A 19,292-nucleotide genomic window follows, 5' to 3' on the forward strand; every position below is an offset into this window, starting at 1 on the left:
TGTTAATCCAGCATCTCTAACAGTGACGGCTATTTATTAATGTGATATAAAGGTCATTTCTTCTTGAAGTGCACAATTATTACAAAAACTTATAATTTCTATATATCAAATCTAAACTTTGGTTCATCCTTCGACTGAAATGTACAAGTTTGAAACCATATGTGATTTACTAGCATAAAAAGGTGCAAACATAACACTCTCAAAGTTTTCATCTAATTACTCTGTGTTAAGTGAGTTGAACGTTGAGTCTCATCAGTTCCTCTGCTCCCTCATTTTCTAAATATTGTCTCTGCTTCACATTCATCAGTGTTTTTTTGCCCTGGCATCCCCTTCAACCTTCATAGTTGAACTGGTATTTCCAAGGTAGTTGGAATTAAAAGGAAAATTACAAGGACACTAGTCTATAATTTTCAAATACAGACCTCTGCATGGTTTAGAGCAAGTGACTAGATAGTGTAATCCCCAAATTGCAAAAGGGCATCACAAGGCAAGAAAGCTTTTGGCATCCTTCACTGCCGTAATTCAGACTGTTTCACATCCTCATTTTCCATACAGCATTTAAATAAATAAATAAGTAAATAAACAAACAAACAAATAAATAAATAAATAAAATTTGAGTGATAAATTGTGAATAATCTTTACATTCATTGCTCATAGGAAATTTCTTAAGGCTTTTGCAAACAAGTCTTGCAGCTACAAACAGTGACAGACTTACTATGGGAAGTATCATCCTTTAGCCATTACCAAATCCGTTAGTAATCCATTGTTCAGCTTCTATCAGATGTCAATTTTGGAACAAGCATGATTAGAATAAATCTAAGGGTCAAAATTAATAAAGTAAACAAAGAAACCTGAAGAAAGAAATTATGTTTCTTCGATCTTCTTTAGATCTTTTTAGGAAGATGACCATGAAGTGTTCTCTTTTAGAAGGCATCAGGAGCTGTCTCCATGTTGGACAGGGCTGGTTACAGCCAGCTTTAAAGTGGACCCACTAGTTGCCAAAGCTGAACCCATCAGCAATGCTTGTGATAACATATTTAATAAAGGATAAAATTATTGCAAAATAGTTGTGAGAGAGAGGAGTGAGAAAAATGTGAAAGAAAGAGCCCTGCAGACACCAAGGTCAATTAAAGAGTAGGAGGAGAAGGTGCTCCAGGTGCTGGAGCAGCAATTCCCCTCCTGTCCATGGAGAAGGCCATGGTGAAGCAGGTTGTCCCCATGCAGCCCATGGAGGACCAAGCTGGAATAGATATCCACCTGTAGCCCATAGAGGACCCCACACAACAGAAAGTGGATGTGCCCTGAAGGAAGCTTCAGACTGTGGAGATCTCATACAGCTGTGGGCTTCTGGAAAGAGCTGCAGCCTGTGGAGAGGAGCTGATACAGGATCAGGTTTTCTGTCAGGGACTGGGTCCTGTGGGGTATCCATGCTGGAGCAGCCTGTTCCTGAAGGGCTGTACCCTGTGAAAATGACTCATGCTGGAGCAGCTCTTGAAGAAGCGCAATCTGTGGAAAGATTGCCTGTTGAAATATTTCGTGAAAGATTTTATTCTGAGGGGGGGACTCCACAATGAAGGAGAAAACCGTGTGAGGAAGGAGTGGCAGAAATGAAGTGTTGTGGACAGACTCCAGGCCCTATTCCCCATTCCCCCTATGCTGCTTGGGGAGAGAGAAGGAGGCAGACAAGTTGGGAGTGAAGTTGAGACTGTGAGTTTCTGCTTCTTCTGTCTGTTCTGGTTTTGCTTCTTATTATCCTACTGTATTTTAAATTGGCAATAAATTAAATTCGTTTCTCTCAAGCAGAGTCTGTTTTGCCTGTGATGGTAATTGGTGAACAATCGCCCTGTCCTTATCTGGAACCATGAGCTGTTTCATCTTACTTTCTTCCCTCATGCTGTTGAGGAGGGGGAGTGAAAGAATGCGTTGATGGGCACCTGGCAGCCAGCCAAGGTTAAACAACAACAAGAGCTGATTGTTTAAATAATACAGCTCAGCTTCACGTAATAGAAGTGCCCACTGACAAAGCTCATGTTTTTAAACATTACCTCCACTGCCTTTTGCATCGTATATCATAATTTATAGCTACCAATAACAATAATTTTGGAATTAGACCTTGCTTGGTTTATCCAGCCATAGATGGTGATGATGATGTAGGAAGTTAAAAAGAGGACAGCACCTTATTTTCTTCAACTAAACTGACTCTGTTAGATTAGCAGTTTTTTACAGGCAATATAGTGTGGTCCCTAGTATATTTCTGTCTTAAAAAACAAACAACAACCAACCAAAAAAACCCTTTAAAATTGCATATAAATTCAATAGAACAGCTAGGGATTCAAACTTTTTCATGAAACAATCAGCTTTTGTATTGAAATTATTGCATTGCATGGCCTTCTGGTTGCACAGAGGACCTATCCATGCTTACAAGCAGTTTACAGGAAAACGCTTTCAAAATATGAGCAAGAGTGATATTTTTCAAAACTTTGCTGTGCTGTAATCCTGTGTGCAGCTGAAATAGATACATAGAATAGCTTGCCAAAAAGCATGTATCAGGTCAGACTAAAGGTATATGAACTGGGAGGAGAAAAGTTTCCCTTAATATGCATACAGATATTAGTACTTTAACTCTGTGTTGGTTATGAAAAGTACACAGTTGTGAAGTGTTTATGATCACAATCCCTTGGACAAATCTGAGAAGCAGATCTCTTGGTCACAAATCAGACTAAATGGCAGTTAGATTTCCAAACAAGGAAACTGCATATTTGTTTTTATTCTTTATCTATTTATTTGGGAACTGAGACTTGTGCTATTTATAAGTAAGTAAGAATACTTTAAGTAATGTATCTAACATTTATAATCAATTTTGCTCACTAACAGAAACAATCCAACAAAGTTCCAATTACTTTATAACAGTGTGTGATGGATTCACTCCTCCTGTTTGAACTAACTGAACTTTGGTCCAGGCAGATTCTCAGCAAATAGGTCTAACCAAAGTTAATTTTGTGTGAGACTATCAGTGAGAACACAGCACAAAAACAAAAAAAAAAATAATGATTTGGCCGGAGACTGTGCTGATAAACAGCATGAGCACATGAAAAAATCTGAGTACGCTTTGCGCTATAAATATCTGCAGACATCAGAGCCCACTGAGCAATCCCTCCATAGCAGCTGGCTTCATGATGGTGATCTCCCCTAGAGTAGGGGTGCCTCTTAAGGTTACCCCTTGAGGTTGAGAGGCCTCTTACCTGACACCAGACATCAATGGGTTGGTAAGTGACATTTTTGCATGCATGTAACATTTAAGATACCTTCTTTAAGATCCCTTCCCCTTCCCCTTCCCCTTCCCCTTCCCCTTCCCCTTTCCCTTCCCCTCCCCCTTCCCCTTCCCCTTCCCCTTCCCCTTCCCCTTCCCCTTCCCTTCCCTTCCCTTCCCTTCCCTTCCCTTCCCTTCCCTTCCCTGTCCGTTCCTCTACCCACATAGACAAAGTCAAGAATATTTTATGAATTTTAAAATAGTCTTATTTTCACACAGGTCATCATCCCGAAAAATACCTGTCTCTCATTCTGCAGTTTCGAGAAGTATTTATGTGCACTCTAAATTCAAGCACGTGTTTTCCTATTTTACTGTAACTGAGTCAGTGTGTCCACACCCTGCAGAACTGAACTCCAAACATATTTTCTGGACAGCATTGACAACAATTAATACTTGCATCAAAAATATTTGGAAAGCTATACTGAGGTTATCTATATAAATTCTGCTAATCCTCCATTGATATTCTTGAATGCTTTGGATAGGAATGCAATGTATATCTAGACCTTATATTATTAGCTTTCAGTCTCAAGCTTCCCTCAAAATATTAACAGCATATTTTCTCTTTTCCTTGTATTGTAGTACAATTGGCAGGCAGAATATATAAGGAAAGGCCAACTAAAAGCCCAGGTGCAGTAATTTCTTTGATGAAGAATAACATTGTAACTGTTGATTTATTGGTGGGAGTCTTCTAGATTACTGAATAAGAAGGATTACTTATAGATAAAAAATACTCACCCATAAAAATGTTTCATACTGAACATTTAGAGAAATAGCCTTTTGCAAAATTGACACCATTACACAGTAGTGAAACCTGAACACATCTGGTATGAAATGAAAATCCATATCTTACTTTTAACTCGTAAAAATTCTGTAGAAGTGTAGATGCTTCGGTTCAAGTCGATGAAGCAATGTAAATTAATAATAGATTTTAACAAAGACCAACCCAGCAACCCAAAACGACAACAGAGGAGGTGTATGCCAGGCGAAGCTGTTATTTTCTCTGGATTGGAAACAATAGCAACAAAACAGCAGGAAGAGTGGTCTCCCAGAGCCTCAAGAATGTCACAACTTAATTCAACTAAGGCAGTGGCAGGCTGATTATTTTACTGTCTGGATTACTGCAAGCTTTGGACTCAATCTAGGTAACAGTTAAGATGTGGCATGAAGATAGCTCAGAGGGCTGTGATCAGCAGAGCAGTCTAGTTGGAAGCCTGTAACTAGCGGTGTTCCCCAGGGATCAGTACTGGGTCTAGTCTTTTTCAACATATTCATTGATGACCTGTATGATGGGATAGAGTGTACCCTCAGCAAGTTTGACAATGACACAAAACAGGGCCAGAAGGCTTTGCCACCACTCAGCAAGACCTAGACAGGCTAGAGAGTTGGGTGGTGAGGAACCTAATGAAGTTCAACAAAGGCAAGAGTAGGGTCCTGCACCTAGGGAGAAATAACCTCATGCACCAGTACAGGTTAGGGGTTGACCTGCTGGAAAGCAGCTTCACAGACAGGGACCTGGGAGTCTGGTGGACAACAAGTTGACCATGAGACAGCAATGTGCCCTTGTGGCCAAGAAGGTCAATGGTCTCCTGGGGTGCATTAAAAAGAGAGAGTCCAGCAGGTCGAGGGAGGTTATTCTTCCCCTCTGCTCTGCCCTGGTGAGGCTACATCTGGAGTACTGTGCCCAGTTCTGGGGTCCACAGGTCAAGAAAGACAAGAAACTACTGGACACAGTCCAGCTGAGGGCTACAAAGATCATCAAGGGACTGGAGCATGTCTCTTATGAGGAAAGGCTGAGAGTCCTGGGTCTGTTTAGTCTGGAGAAGAGAAGACTGAGAGGGGATCTCATCAATGCTTATAAATATCTAAAGGACGGGTGTCAAGAAGATGGGGCCAGACTCTTTTCAGTGGCACCCAGTGACAGGACAAGGGGCAATGAACACAAACTGGAATACAGAAAATTCACTCAGAACATGAGGGAAAACTTGTTTACTTTGAGGTTGACAGAGCACTGGAAGAGGCTGCCCAGAGACGTTGTGGAGTCTCCTTCTCTGAAGTATTAAAAACTCACATGGATGCACTCCTGTCCAACCTGCTCTAGGTGAATCCGGTTTGGCAAGGGGGTTGGACTAGATGATCTCCAAGGTCCCTTCCAACCCCTACCATCCTGTAATTCTGCGATAGTGTTGCTAGGTACTATTATGTGAGTGGCAATTTCCATTTGTCTGACTGAGGCAGCTTTAAATGCACTATAAGACATTGAAACAACAAAAGAAATTACTGAAACAATAGTGTTCCAATGCTTAAGGGGAGGAGATTGGTGGTGTAAACCATTGCACCACTAAAAGGGGAACTGGAAGACTTTAAATACCACATGAACAGGAGAGCGCAGAAACACTGAGTAAGTCTTCATCTGCAGCACTCCGGTGGGAAATCAAAGTCAAATGCTAGTGAGAGTAAATAATTGTTTAGAGGAGAACAAAAAAAATGACTTGTCACTAAATATCTTAAAGGGTTTGAGTTCAGTGAAGGCACTACGTTTGTACAAAAGATACATAAACTTAGGCGGAAAAAATAAAGGAAAGTCCAGTATTTTGACAACTCCAATATTCCAATGGCATCCTACAAAAATTAGAAATGTTTATATTTTTTTTGAGTAGCTGTCATGCAAATATACCAAAAGGTCATCTTATTGGCACTAAACTCAGGCACAACAACTTCCTAAAATAGCTCATTCATGTTCTAGGTCTGTACTGTCCAATATTTTCAAAGGCTGCTGGCCAAAAAATATATTAACAAGATATTTCACGAATGAACTAGATGATCTGGAGGCAAACAAGAAAATCTAGTAAATGTTGAAAAAGTTTTGTCTTAGCAGTTGAGTATTGTGCCCTGGTATGGGTATGTAATACAGATACACAAATATAATGATATATAACAATCACCACCACCAGAGTTGTCACCAGACAGTCACCATATTTTACAGTTAACAACAGCACTACAGTTAGCTGGAAAAAATATATGTTATAATAACCACAACAGCAAATCAGAAGGAGTCCAACAGTAACTCACTGATTCTGAGGTGCCTATATGTACCACTTACTGAGAGGAACTCTGCAGTGGACTTTGTTCTTTTACGCCCATATGCTTTTATAACTGCACTGCTGAGGAAGGTTTCATGATCTGGTAGATGATTTGAAGTGTACAATTATTGCTGCTTAGCAAATAGAAAATGTATACTTAGTGTTCAGGAAAGGGACATAAAATAGCTTAAAGTTCAGAGCCTTGGTGAATAGGTGCCCTGTATCAAGAGGGCATTGTACAGAGATCGACTCATCTTGGTAAATGAAATCCAGCTAGAGATTTTCTGCTCCAGAAGAAAAAAGAGATCACGAAGAAGTGACTGTTTTTCAAGGACAGTATTTTGAGTTAAATCAAATAAAAATATTTTTACATCAAAATTTACATCAAAGTTGCCTTTGCTTTAGCATATATAATCAGAACAAACTTTTTTTTGAAGAAAACCAAAGTAGATTAATTTTATCCATTCAATAGCTTTTTTCAGATAAAATTATCCAAAATCCCATAGAAAATAATGCATTTTTTGTCATTATTCAGTCAGTATGAATAGCACAGATTGAATTCCGCACAAAGCTGCTCTTAGAATAAACTAACAGAGTTCAGTAGAGCGGAGGAGCTAAAAGAGAAAAGAGTTTATGAGAGTTAGATTTTTTGGGGATGGTGCAAAGGACGTTGAGCAGTGAAACATGAAAAATACATAGTTAAAATATAGTTATAAAATAATGGAGAAATTAAAATTAACAATTTCTTAAAGGAATTCATGAAAGCATTGTCGTATATGATCCCAGTGTAGGCGATTAAATTGAAGTAGTGCAAAGCATTGTTCAGCAGAGATGTTTCATTCCTAGGAAATTAAAACAGGTCTTTTCCATCCTTAACCTCTATGTCTCTGACATAAAATATTAACTGGAGATTTTTAGATTGTGTGATAAAAAAGCTTGTTTCCACACAAGGAGCACAGAGGGGCAGAGAGGAACAACGATGGGTCAGATAATGCCACCACCCCCATGAGGAACCCCAGAGGCACCACTGAGGGGTGTCTGCACATCAAAATGACAGCCAGAAACCCCATCATCTTCCTGGCCCCTCCCCAGGGTGTCCCGGGGAGCCTCCACCAAAGGGCCTGGGGGACACCCAATACCCTGAGTCTGTGAAGGCTCTCTGGGTCTCATTGCACCACTGCCTGGGTGCGCAGGACACTTCATAGGGTGCAGGGGGTGGTACAAGACTTATTGTGGGATGTGTACAGGAGGAGCCCGAGGCAGAAGAGGTGGGGATCGGGGTGGTCTAAGGAGAAAGAATAGCAAAACAGAGGGGAAAGGGGATACAAGTGGCTGGAGAGGTGTAAGCAGGGGCTGGCTAGTGTGCTTGTGGGGCCATGCCCTGCACCTGAATCAGCACAGTCATCCCTGTCTTCTCTCTGATCTCAAGATCCTTAGGACAGTGAGGAATGTGCACAGCAAGCTCACTACCCTGCACTTCAGGAGAGCAGACTTTGGCCTCTTGGGTGACTTGCTTGGTAGGGTAACATGGGGTGTAGCACTGGAGGGGAGATGGGCCCAAGGAAGGTGGCTAATATTCAAGGATCACCTCCCCGAAGCACAGGAGCGGTGTATCCCAAGAACGAAGAAGTCAGGTAAAAAAGCAAGGAGGCCTCTGTGGATGAACAAGAGCTCCTGGACATGCTCAAAAGCAAAAAGGAAGCCTACAGAGGGTGGAAGCAAGGACAGGTAGGCTGGGAGGAATACAGAGAAATTGTCTGAGAGGCCAGGAACCAGGTTTGTCAAGCCAGGGACATCAAGGGCAAGAAGAAAAACTTCTATAAGGATGACAGAGATAAAAGGAAGATGAGAGCCCTCTCCGGAAGGAAACAGGAGACCTTGTTACCCAGGATACAGAGAAGGCTGAGGTACTGAATGACTTTTTTGACTCAGTCTTCACCAGCAAGTGCTCTAACAACACCACCGAAGTCACAGAAGGCAAAACCAGGGGCTATGAGAATGAAGAACCACCCACTATAGAAAAAGAACTAGTATGAGACCATCTAAGGAATCTGAAGGTACACAAGTCCATGGGACCTCATGAAATCCATCTGTAGGTGCTGAGGGAACTGGCAGATGAAGTTGTAAAGCTGCTTTCCATTACATTTGAAAAGTCATGGCAGTCCTGTGAAGTTCCAACTGACTAGAAAAGGAGACATGTAACCTGCATCTTCAAAAAGGGAAAAAAGGAAGACCCGGGGAACTACAGGCTGCTCAGTCTCACCTCTGTGCCCAGCAAGATTGTGGAGCAGATCATCCTGGAATCTCTGCTAAGGCACATGGAAAATAAGGAGGTGATTGGTGACAGCCAACATAGCTTCACCAAAGGCAAGTCAGGCCTGACAAATTTCGTTACTTTCTATGACAGGATTACAGTGTTGGTGGATAAGAGGAGAGAAACAAACATAATTTACCTGGACTTATGCAAAGCATTGGACACCATCCAGCACGACATCCAGATCTCTAAATTGGAGAAACATGGATTTGATGGATGGACCACTTGGTGGATAAGGAACTGTCTGGATGGCCACACTATAAGTATTGTGGTCAATGGCTTGATGTCCAAGTAGAAACCAGTGATGAGTGGCATTCCTCAGGGTTAGGTACTGGGACCAGTGGTGTTTAACATCTTTGTCAGCAACATGGACAGTGGGATTGAGTGCATACTCAGCAAGTTTGCTGACAACACCAAGCTGTGTGGTGTGGTTGACATACTGAAAGGAAGCGACGTCATCCAGAGGACCTGGACAAGCTTGAGAGGTGGGCCTGTGCAAACCTTGTGAAGTTCAACCAGGCCAAGTGCAAGATCCTGCACCTGGGTCATGGCATTCCCAAGCACACATACAGGCTGGGCAGAAAATGGATTGCAAGCAGCCCTGAGGAGAACGACTTGGGGGTGTTGCTTGATGAGAAGCTCAGCATAAGTTGACAATGTGCGCTCACAGCCCAGAAAGCCGAACACATCCTGGGCTGCATCAAAAGAAGCATGGACAGCAGGTCAAGTGAGGTGATGCTACCCCTCTACTCCGCTCTGGTGAGACCCACCTGGAGTATTGCATCCAGATTTGAAGTCCTTAGCACAAGAAGGACATGAACCTGTTGAAATAGGTCCAGAGGAGGGCCACAAAGATGATCAGAGGGCAGGAGCACCTTTCCTATGAAGACAGGCTGAGAGAGTTGGGGTTGTTCAGCCTGGAGAAGAGGAGGCTCCAGGGAGACCTTATAACAGCCTTCCAGTACCTAAAGGGGGCCTACAGGAAAGATGGGGAGGAACTCTTTATGAGGGAGTGTAGCAATATGATGAGGGGTAACGGTTTTAAACTGAAAGAAAGGAGATTAGATTAGATATTAGGAAGAAATTTTTCACTATGAGAGTGGTGAGACACTGGAACAGGTTGCTTAGAGAAGTTGTGGATGCCTCATCCCTGAAGTGTTCAAGACCAGGTTGGGTGGGGCTTTGAGCAACCTGGTCTAGTGGAAGGTATCCCTGTCAGGGGGATTGGAACAAGGTGTTCTTGAAGATCCCCTTCAACCTAAAGCATTCTATGGTTCTGTGGTTCTATGATTCTATGATTCTATCTCCATTTTTCTGTGTTGTGTCCGTGTCCCATGTGTGTGCGGAGAGGAGGGTGGTGGCTGTGTGAGGGGACTATGAGTCAGGGTCCACGTGTCCATGATGGCAGCTCCTGGTGCCAGTGCAGGTGCGTGTGCCAGTGTGTGATCACCAGTGAATGTGCAGCCCGACCAGACAGGGAGTGGGGTGAGTGGCCCAAAACCTTTCTTGTTAGTGCCTGTGAGGGTGAATCACCAGGAGGGGCTGGCTCCTGAAGGGACCAGGAGTCCAAGCCTAGCACTGGAGGGACCGTGAGGATAGCGGTTGATGGAGAGAGCTGCTGGTAGGGGTGTGCATATGTGTGTGTGCGTGTGTGTGTACATGCATGTGTGTGAGAGAGACAGAAGGATTCAGGTGAAGTTACTGGACAGACTGAGTGTCTAAGCCCAGCTGCCAGGGTATTCACATTCATGCGTGTGTGTGTTCGAGGGGCTCTGTACCAGTGGCAAGGATGAAGCTGTAAGTCCTATCTCTGTCTGTGAGAGTGCTATGGTTTCTGACTGTGTGGGTCTGTGTGGCCTGCTGTGTTTACATGCATATATGTATAGCGTATATGCATGTTAGTGTATGCGTTACTGGGACTACATGCTCAGTCTCACAATCTTTTCCCTTCAACCTGGTGGGGTTGAGGGCACAGACCTGTGGCAGTCTTGTTGCTTTCAAGCTGCAAGATTCGGCAACCACTAACAGAAATGTAAGTGTCAAACAACTATTCAAAAGTTCTGAGATAAGGGTAATGATTTTGGAGCTTCGTTAGGCCATATTTTCAGGTTTACAATGGATTATTACAATGTTCAATCATTAATAAAAAAATAATTGCTAAAGCTGGTGAAGCAGCAAAATAAAACTGTTATCTCCCTCTACTATCTCAAAAATATTAAATATCAGGGAGTAGTAAGATGTGGAAACAAAACAAGTAGATCACTGACAACATCTTCTCAGGAATTCAAAGGGCAAATGAAATACCGTCACACCCTTTCTGCCTCCTTTCTCATCTTCTCTCTTTCTTGTTCTCATTGTCATTTTCTTTGCCACAGCCCAAGTCTTCTTTAGTTTAGTTTGCATAAAATACAGCTTTGACCTTCCCAAGCACACCTTGACAATTTGAAAAATGGATCCATTTTGTCCAAACGAAGTATCTGATCACAAAATCCTTAGTAAAGCAAAACTTTGATTGAAGTCAATGACTTAGAGGAGTGGAGTGACCACTGAAATCAATGCAACCTTGTTTTGGTATGGGCTAGGGAGCTAGTTAGATTTTCCCCACCTATCCCACTACCAACCTACCTTTTTCAGATTTTAAAATTATTAGCTCATGTCCACAATAATGCTTCTGCAATGGCATGTTCAGGAAGGACCAGCACCACAACACAAATAGAAATAAGAATAAAAGGCAGACTGGCTGCCAGCTTGGAAGAATTCATAAAATTTTATGGGTGAGTAAATTGTTAATTTCACTTGTATTTCTTGTGATAAAAGTGACTTTCTTGAGTACTTTTCAAAGTATTGTAAATTATGTATACTGACCATTCCTTTTCTTGATTGTAGTATTGATGACTATAATCAGGGAGCGAAGAAAATGTAAAGATTTGTGTCCTTTTCCTTCCCCGCATTATACCAGTACTTCTCTCACTTGATTTACTCCTGCAGAATGGTTCAGAAATACAGCAGCAATCTCTGAGATGTTTTCTCTGTTGTATACCATTTAATCTGCTAGTGCTAGGCAGGATTCTTTCAATTTGAAATGTGTTCAACTGAAAAAAAAAAAAGAATATCAGAATTTGTGAGAATGAAATTCAAGTTGGTTTTTTTTTCAAGAGTGGGAGGGCCAAAGCAAAAGCAACCTAAAGAAACAGCTGAAGCTTTGCTTCTCTTTGCAGAACAGGCTTTTAATTTCAGGAAGAATTTGCTCTGTGATTGAGTGGCAATTAAATTCAATAAGATCTGTTGGACTTGAGTTAGAAAAAAAAGCTTAATTAATTACAAAAACAACTGATGGTTCTGTCAAATTGTCAAGTAAGTTCACTGATCTTAAAGTTGAGGTAATTCTGCCTCTACTTCACTCTCATGAGACCCCACACAGAATACCGCATCCAGCTCTGGAGCCATCAGTACAAGAAAGACACAGCCCTGTCAGAGCAGGTCCAGACAAGGGTCATGAAAATGATCAGAGTGCTGGAACACCTCTCCTGTGAAGAAACGCTGTGAGTGTTGGAGTTTTTTGGCCTGGAGAAGAGATGGCTCCAGGGAAACCTTATTGTAGCCTTTCAATATACAGAGGGGGCTTCTAAGAAAGATGGAGAGAGACCGTGGCCTGTAGTGACAGGACAAGGGGCAACATTTTTAAACCAAAAGATTGTAGATTTAGATTGGACCTAAGGATGGAACCTTTTACAATAAGGGTAGTGAAACACAGGAGCAGGTTGCCCAGAGAAGCTGTGGATGCCCCATCATTGGGAGTATTCAAGTTCAGGTTGGATGGGGCTTTGTTCAAGTGGTGTCCCTGCCCATGGCAGAAGGGTTGGAATAGATGATCTTTAAAGACCCAACCCGTTCTATGATTCCATGATTCTATAACACTATGAATGTTACACAATGCATATTGAATATTTGCTTAACCATTTCACTAAAGGTGCCAGTAGACACAAGGAAGATACACAAAACCAAAGCAAAGCAAAACAAACAAAGAAATCATTCTATTTGTGTTTCATCCTGTTTATTGCACTCACATGGTAGCTGATTTTATTCAAGTGAAGCCAGACTACTGCCTGCTCCTTAAACTTTTGAATTCTGTCTGGAAAGAAGCCTTACCCCAAAGAAGGCTAGTGTTGTGGAGTCCTTTATTTGCCTAAATGGAGTGGGTTTTGACCATTTTTAGTTTTTCTTTCCAGTGACTCTGTAGTGTCAGATCCATTTTCTCCTACTTGAGATTGTGAAACACATTGTTGTCTGGGATGTGCTGAAAGTAAAACTTAAAAAGAATTAAAATGTGAATTTTTCATCTACCAGTGCATGGATTACCCAAATCTTAAGTCCTTTGGACTAGGTACCATATAATGTGATTTATACCCACAATGCTAGGTAGTTGCAGAAATAATGCAATTATCACAGGATCACAGCACAATTCAGGCTGGCAGGGACCTGGAGAGGTCTCCAGCCCCAGCCTCTGTCCAGAGCAGGCTCAGAGGTGGGCTCAGATGGGGCTGCTCAGGCTTAACCCAGTCAGGAAGTTAAACTCCCCAGGTCAGAGGTGGCCCAGCCTCCTTGGGGCCCAGCTCCACAACTGGGCTGTCCTCATGGGGAAAAAGCATCTTTTCATCTCCAGCCTGAGCCTCCCATGTTTCAACTTGTGGCGCTGTGTCTCACCCTCCCACCACACACTGCTGTGAAGAGCTGGCTGTGTCTTTAACATCCCCTCCCATCCCCTGCTGTCTGTCCTGAGGACACACTTGGATGCCACCAAAGCCCTTCTTTCTCCTGGGTGAACCCGCCCTGATCCCAACAGCCTGTCCTTGCAGGACAAGGGCTCCAACCACACCTTTTCAGTGGCCTCTCCTGAACCCATCCCAGATTTTCAATGTATCGCATGTACTGTGTATCCTCTATATATTATATATATGTCCCAAATTCTTCAGGCTTCCTTGAGTGAAACATGCTTTTTTTTAAGACAAATTGTCTTTTAGGGCAGGAAGAAAACTCAAGCAGGCTTTTAGTTTTTAAGCCCATTGGACTATGGTTGAGAAAGTGGCCAGCACAGATAACATGCTACCCAAAATGAGCAATAGCTACCTCTGCAAAGGTTTACTTAGGCCCTGCTTTAGGTGTTCATTGTACTCTGCATGGTACTGTTTAAAATTATACTAAATACTAAAGTAAATTTGAGTAAGATGCAGAAGGCAGGCCTCAGATCTTAAATGCGAGACTTCATGACAACTCATTCTACAAAGAGCTATAAGAAAAATGGCTTCACTGGTCAAAATTATTTGGGATCAAAGGGAATATTTATTTTGATCTGAAACTAAATCAGTCTCTTTGGATGCATATATAGAAACTCTTCTTAAAAATTTAAATGCAGCTTAAATTAAAAAAAAGGTTTGGATGAAACATCTAGACTTTTCATTTGATTACAAACTCCATTTTTGTAATGAAAGTTATTTGTTAGAACAGATGTTTACAACTCTAATGTGCATGTCCTAGTGTTAACATTTTGGAAATATGAACTCTAATTTCTGTGATTTCTGTGTTACTTAAATGTCTTTTAAGTGTTATATTACTTATATTACAAAACAATCACAGTTAGGATTTCATTTAAATGCAATATCAGTAAAAGGTCTGTTAGAAAGTCAGGCTTTCTCTGACAGCAATTTAAAGGTTTGTTCTCTTCCACAGAACTACAATTCAAGATCCCTGGATAGGAAGACAGTTCAGTATAAGGTGTACCTTTAAGCACAAAAGTATTCCCAGCAACTTCAAGATGATCATTATTTTCTCCCTCAAAGACACACAGGGACTTAAATGACTTTACTGGTTCAGATCTAAACAGAGAGGCTTAAACTTGTTCTATCAGATGCTAAAAATTTCAAAATTTTCTTATTTCCAAAATATTCTCTCAAATGCAGTGGGCAGAAGCTGGTAACAAAGAGATCATACATCTCCAGATAACTTCTTTTGTAAGACGACTAAATTGTAGTGTAGTACATTGGAGACATTTGGTTTACTGCAAGTAAACCAAACCTGCACCAGTATTATTAATTTCTAACTCTTTTAGTCAGAAAGAGACCCAGTGACGCACTCTGTTAGGCATTATAAAGACAGTATTTAGCAACCAGAAATTTTAAAGAAAAATAATTTTATATCTCTTAACAGAAATTATATGAGACTTATATCTCCTAATTAAATAACAGATTTTCTTTTAAATTATATTAAAAGGATCTATAACCATGGTTACGTGGACCAAAGACAAAATAGCCTTTATTATATTTTCTAATTAATTTCTCTTATTAAATGAAGTTCAAAGTAGCCGTCTCCCTTCCTTCTGTCTCCTCTTGATCTTTGAGGAATAATTTATATGCAGGTGATCACATTATGCTAAATTATATAGATCCTTGTACAGTGCCGCTTGAAATATGTGGTGCATGTTTATGATTTTTAATAAATCATTTATACTCTATCCATTGATCCAGAAACTTCCTTGCTATTATACTATTATAAGAAGGGGTGGAGGAGGAGAAAGTACCTTTAATATTTTAATTTTCGTGAAAAAAAATCAGTTTATAGAAAAAAAATATGGCAAAAGTGCTTGTAAGAACAAGTGAATAGGCACGAGAACTACTAAATTACTCACTCTTTATTTCCTCTGGTTACCTTTCTTTTCTTTGCATTTAGTGAGCTATACAAGTGTCAATACAGAGAAGCAGCATATGACGTGATCGCTTTTTTTATTTCCTTTGACAGAAAAGTTGACTGCTTTCTACTTTCCTGTGTATGTCAGGCATTCTGAGTGTATGTGTCACCCTCAAACAGACATGCTTCAGCAGTGAGATTCTTAAATCACAAAGAAATGTATGTGCACACATGTGTACCTCCGTATCTTCAAGCTAATTACTAAGGAGACTATACTGACATCTTAATAGATAGACTTTGCAAAGATGAATGTTACAATGACTGTTGAAGCAAACCATTGATTGTTCCTGGTTTACAGGGTAGAAACTTGTTCCAAATGTGGGAAACAGTTTAATAGATGAAACAAATCAGGAGAGAGGAGGAATAGAAAATAATATAGTCCATGAATTGAGAGGAAGAAGCTGAAATTAAGATAAAAAAGAGAGTTCTAAGGCCTTGAGGATAAAATTGAAGTTTTGAAGTTGATACACGTGTATACATACTCAAATGATGAAATCTAGCTACTTACCTAATTAGAAAAGTTGGAAGGACGAAAGATGAAAAGAGTAATAGCAAGGCTAAAAAAAGAGAAAGGAAATAATTTCAGACTTCTTAGTACAAAGCGCTTAGTATGCAAACACATGTTCTTCTGTGTATCTCTTTTTGTGGGTCCAACTCTCAGTGAAAAATGTTTACAAAGGAAATGTGTGACACATATGGCGGTCACATCAATTATCTGTATCCATTTGCATTCCCAGTAGGCAACTTTTTTATATTACTCTTCTTTTTCTGGGAAACAAACAAACAAACAAACAAACAAAATTAATAAAACAAACCAAAACAAACCCCTTGCTTTTTTATATGATCCTATGCCAAGACATGGGAGAAACTGGCAATAATGCTGTTCTTAGAGGCTCATGAGTTCAGTGAAGGGGAGCCATACTGTGAGTTGTGAAAACGAAATTACATTTTTTGATACATTTTTAAACATGATGGTTTTAAAAGAGAATTGAAAAGCCTTTAAATCAGAATTATATAGGAATATATAATAATTGTTTATTCAATATGGACTTTATATTTTCTTAAACTGGTAGGTAGTAGATGAAAACTGTTTTTGAAACAAACAAACAATCAAACAAGTAAACAAAAAAATCCCAATCACTTTCACTAAAATGTGTGCATAAAGCTTCACCCAGAAGCAATTTAAAAAGTAAAGCACAATGTATTTCCTGCATTCATTACCAGTCCACACTGATGGGAAGAGCAAGAGCCCTGAGGTCTTGCAGGAATCTATGTTTACAGTGTAGATCTCTGCGGCACTATTGCCAAATCATTAAGCCACCTTCAAACAGAAGTCCTAGCTGAGACAGGTGTTAGCACAGTGGGTACTGAGGAGAATAGAGGAAGTGTTGGATGCTGTAAAAGACAGATACTTTACAACTCAAATTATGAGCCGACTACTACAGACCTCCCTACAGCTGAGCAATGCTGTTGCCAGCCATTGATTTAATGCTTGCACACACCAACCCTCACTAATTCAAAGAAGCAAGGTCATTTTAATTCACTTTGTCTGTTTTTTCTATTAAAGTAGCAAGTGGTCCCAGGAAGTCTGAAAGAATGTTAAGTATTGTGATTACATTTTAGCTTATCTGCAACAATAGGAAGACAGATTTCCTAATAGAACAGATGTTACACACAAGTTCTTTGACTTATGAAGCCATTGACATAATTACCACATTGATTAAGTAAGGATTTGTCCATAATATACTAAGTCATGAAAATAAATTAGTTCATTCATTCTTTTTGTGAGCTAAACTCCTGGTCTTTAGAATCAGAGATCCTTCTGTTTGTCATTCTGTTAGATATTTTCTTAAGCATATCTGTGGATACATTTGATTTTCAAAAAAGAAGAGACTAATAGTACTCACAGGACTCAGGTTTCATTGTGCTTTCCTGTCCAAAGCATTTCTATGCTTATTAAAGCCCCCATCTTCCTCCACAGATATAAGATAGCAGTCCTTTGATACATGGAGTCTATATAGACCTAAAGTAATACCTAGGAAAGTGAGTAGGATTAAATGGAGGTAACCTCTTAAAACAATTGGAATGTGTGCTGGAACAAAAATTTTGATGTTCCTTTTTTAATGGCATGAAATCATCAGTAAGGTGAGAAGCAGCACACCATCAGTTCAGATTTCTAAAACGTAACACAGCACTAAAAGAAAACATTATAGGGATTAATCACATACTGGTGATGGAGTGTATGACATAAGAGCACTTTTTTATCTCTAAAATATCTGAGATACATGTTCTGATTTTCTTCAGATGTGTTTAATTGCATTGTATTATGCCCCAAAAGGGGGGGATTTGTCAGCTGGGCCTATATCCATATCAGGATCCAAGAAGGCTACAAGACTCATTTAGTTTTGGAATTCACATAGAATTTTAACAGTGAATTACTAGAAAGGGAAAGACTATTTCAGTAAACTTCTTTACCTCTTGCCTTTTTTTTCTGTGATTTCAACTTTAGAAAATGTATAAAAAAAGGTAGTAAGGATGTTAAACAGGAGCAAAGGTATTTGGAGTGGATTATTACAGTATTTCCTGGGTCAGATCCTGCTCTGCTTTGCATGGTTAGCAGGAACTGGATCACGGAACAGGGAATGTAAGGTTACCTTCAAAGGCAGCAATATAGAATTGCACAGATACCAATCACACTTCATGCTTTGGATTCAGTGCCACAAATACAGTCAGCATTCCTCTTCCTCTGGGCCTCACATTGTTTCTAGATCAGTGTGTATCCTTTAGTTTTAGACTGTATTTGCAAGTCTTTAATGTATCTTTTTTTTTGGTAGGATGTGGATAAAACAGTTAGGACCTGTCCCGGAGGATTTTCATCTGGTAGAGGAGAGCAGCTCCCCTGTAAAGTAGGTAGAGGGATATTACCTGAAATGTTAGAGGGGAGGAGAAAAGATATGTTCCACAAAAATATAACATGAAAATATAACAACAACCCTTGCCACCATAAAAATACAGAGAAAAAAGAATTGTCAAAAAGACCCATCATTCTAGTTCAGGAACTTGCTTATTTTGGCTGGCAACAGAACACTAACATAAGGGGTTTTAGCTACATATTTGTATTATCTGAATATGAAAACCACATTCCTGTAGAAAGGGATCTGAACATTTTTTGTAGGATCTTTTTTATTATTCAAGTTGGAAAAATATGTTGAGTCTGGCAGATTGTAATACACAGACTGCTTCAGATATATTAAGGAACAGTAGTTAGCATGACTACACCAAGCAAAATTAATGTTGCCTGTGGGAAACATTTAAGCTTTAAAGAGGGAGCTCAGAAGCAGAGTCCACAAAGGCATTTGTGAAAAGACCTTAATAAAAAAAATCTGATTACAAGACTCTATCAGATGATGTAATTGCTAATAATTGCTAGTTGCTGATCTTATTAAAACAGAGATCAAGTTAGCTCTTCCCAAGGAAGGAGGTATATGGAAACTTCTTCCCCCCAAAACAACTCTGGTCCCCAAACTAATTTGTGAAACCTCAAGTTTGGATACCATGGACTCACATTGACTCAGAAATTGTTACAAGGGGAATTCTGCATCAGAATTTTGATGGAAGCACCTGTAAACTTCAGCAATCACTCTGTTGTAGGAAATTCAATATCAAATTACCAACAGCTTCAGCAATTTCTAAACCAAACAGGACAGTACTCTATGAAATTATCTGCAGATAATACACAGCTGATATTAAACTACAGCATATTTCTAGAAAAGGCTTTTCACAGTATGCCTTTTGCCTATTGAAAACTTTTTAGTTCCTCTCTTGCAGATCCAATGATCTGACTGTC

The sequence above is a fragment of the Larus michahellis genome, chromosome Z (genome assembly GCF_964199755.1).
Source record: "Larus michahellis chromosome Z, bLarMic1.1, whole genome shotgun sequence".
NCBI classification, from domain to species: Eukaryota; Metazoa; Chordata; class Aves; order Charadriiformes; family Laridae; genus Larus; species Larus michahellis.